This window comes from Charadrius vociferus, unplaced genomic scaffold (assembly GCF_000708025.1).
Source record: "Charadrius vociferus isolate BGI_N301 unplaced genomic scaffold, ASM70802v2 scaffold793, whole genome shotgun sequence".
In the NCBI taxonomy this organism is placed as follows: Eukaryota; Metazoa; Chordata; class Aves; order Charadriiformes; family Charadriidae; genus Charadrius; species Charadrius vociferus.
Genome location: NW_009647833.1, coordinates 1,621,148 through 1,622,912, shown reverse-complemented (window position 1 = coordinate 1,622,912; position 1,765 = coordinate 1,621,148). Strand labels below are relative to the sequence as shown.

General features: G+C 66.2%; 1 protein-coding gene across 1 annotated transcript in view; it reads left to right on the top strand.

Annotated features, from left to right (window-relative positions):
- ABR (active BCR-related) overlaps nucleotides 1–1,765 on the top strand; it is a 25,508-nt gene that overhangs the window by 1,047 nt on the left and 22,696 nt on the right.

Sequence of the window (1,765 nt, the reverse complement as noted above, 5' to 3'; positions counted from 1 at the left end):
AGTTAAGTCCTTACCCCGGATGCTGAGGCAGAGGAGGAGAGAGGTGTGGCTTCCTCCCCTGGGCCCGATGCTGCGCAGCATCCTCCTGCCGGCACCCAGCGAGCCCCTGGGGAGGGAGGGAGGGAGAGGGGGGCTGCCGACCCTCTGCCACCCCCCTGCGCGAAGGACCCTGTCCCGGGGCTGGATCCAAACCACCCGGGCTCAGGGCTCCTTGTCCCCCAGCAGGACATTGGGCACAGTCCTGCGAGCCCCAGGCCTCGACAGCCCAGTGCCGGGGTTTGGCGATGGAGGTGCTCTAGGTGATGGGCTCCGTCCCCGGGGCCAGCAGGGGTAGCAGAGGGTGGCCCTGGGGAAGCAGGTTTGGGGGGAAAGCCCTGGGGGACGCTGGCGAAGCGGTGGCCTTGAGGGGCTGATGGAGCGAAGTGGGGTTGGACGCAGGCGGTGGAGCTGGCTTGGTTGGCACTAACGGGATTGGGAAGTGTTGGAGCTCAGCGCCGGCTCTGCCTCCATCTCTTTATCTAGAGCTGCTTGTGACAGGGCTTAGCGAAGCACTGTCTGAATACCGGCACGTTTAATCCTGCGTCTCCAGCCTTGCAGTGGGTGCAGGCTTGCGTGTGGGTCCCGCGGTGGCTGGTGGCACAGGGTGCCAGGCTCACCCCGTCGCACTTCTTCGGTGAGGCGGGACTGGTGTCACTGCCTTCTGGTAGGCTGGAGGAGGTTTCTCGTGGGGAACCTCTTCTTGCAAGCTCCTGGGGCGGCTGTGACCACATCTGGGACCCCCGCTGGGTGCAAACACAGCCTGTCCCTCCCTCTCCCACCTGGGAAACGCGAGCGCCTCGCTCACGGTGTGGGGTGGTGACCCAGTCCTTGCTGAGGTCCTGCTGGGTTTGGCACCGTGGGTGGCTTTCCCCTGGGCAGGGAGCGTTCCCCGCTCTGGGGACCCGGCCACAGAGGGCAGGGTCCTGTTGCCCTGGCACAGACCCCTCTTAGCAAAGGCCGGACAAAGCCTGAGCTGTGGCGTGGACACAAGTCTGGTCACAGGCTCCGGAAAGTCCCCGTGTCTGTGTCTCTGCCCACTTCTTGCAGCAGGAGTTTGTTCCAGGCTTGGACAGGCGCAGGGAGCAGAGCCGACTCCTGCGGGCAGAGCACACGCGGCCACTGGTTCCGCTTTTGCTGCCGAGGAGTGGAGGGGAAACTGCTGAAACAGCTCTTGCGTTAGCATCCCCTCCTCCAGCTTGTTCTTGCCCCATTCGCCAGGGCCCACGATGTCTCTCGCAGGCGTCACACCACCGCTCGTGTCCCCGCTCCCCATCTGCCCCCGGGGTGGTCGTCGCGCTGGGGCAGTGCTGAGGTGCTGATCCCGGCGGGGTACAGGGCAGATGCTGCGGGAAGGCGTGTGTCTCAGCTGCGTTGCCCTGCGAAGCTGCCACATCCCCTCTGGGGCGGGGAGGGGTCCGGGACCCTTCTGGGAGCGCAGAGCCAGATCCCCTTACAGGGCCTGATCCTGCTGCTGCCCTCCAAGGTGACTTGCGCTGGTGGCAATCCCTGTTGTCTGGCTCTCTGCCTGTCCGCGGGACTCGGGGGGACCAGGGGGCCACGGCAGGCGGGATGGATGCTCTCCCCTTGCTGGCTGCTCTACTGGGTGAGGACGTGGGGGGGACTGGCAGGGGTCAGAGGACCATTCCCTGTGGGTCTGGCTGGGTACGCCGAGCTCTGCCGGCGTTGGGAGAGCCGGTTCGGGGAAGGGGTCTGCCGCGTTCCCCAG